This window comes from Montipora capricornis, unplaced genomic scaffold (genome assembly GCF_036669925.1).
Source record: "Montipora capricornis isolate CH-2021 unplaced genomic scaffold, ASM3666992v2 scaffold_507, whole genome shotgun sequence".
Taxonomy (NCBI): domain Eukaryota; kingdom Metazoa; phylum Cnidaria; class Anthozoa; order Scleractinia; family Acroporidae; genus Montipora; species Montipora capricornis.
Genome location: NW_027180247.1, coordinates 84,645 through 85,000, shown reverse-complemented (window position 1 = coordinate 85,000; position 356 = coordinate 84,645).

The window sequence follows — 356 nt, the reverse complement described above, 5'->3', positions numbered from 1 at the left end:
GTCTGCTAATCATAACCGCGGACCACAACAACACACTTAGCGATGCGATTAAAATGGCGGGGGATAACACCTGTTCTTTTGCCATAATCATAAAGGGAAACTGCGGCCAAAATAGGGGAGAAGAAAATGTCATTTTCCTACGTGAATGTTCACATGATATCAGCAACAACCCGCGAGAATGTCATCTGTCAGGCGAGAACTTAACGGGGGTCAACTTAGTTCTAGCGCAAGCTGGATTATTTGACCTCAATACGAGCAAGGTTAAAGAGATGACAATATACCCCACGCACAGAAACAATCTCGGGAGGTAATGGCAACCACCACGGACCTGCTAATATCCAGAGCATTTACAACAG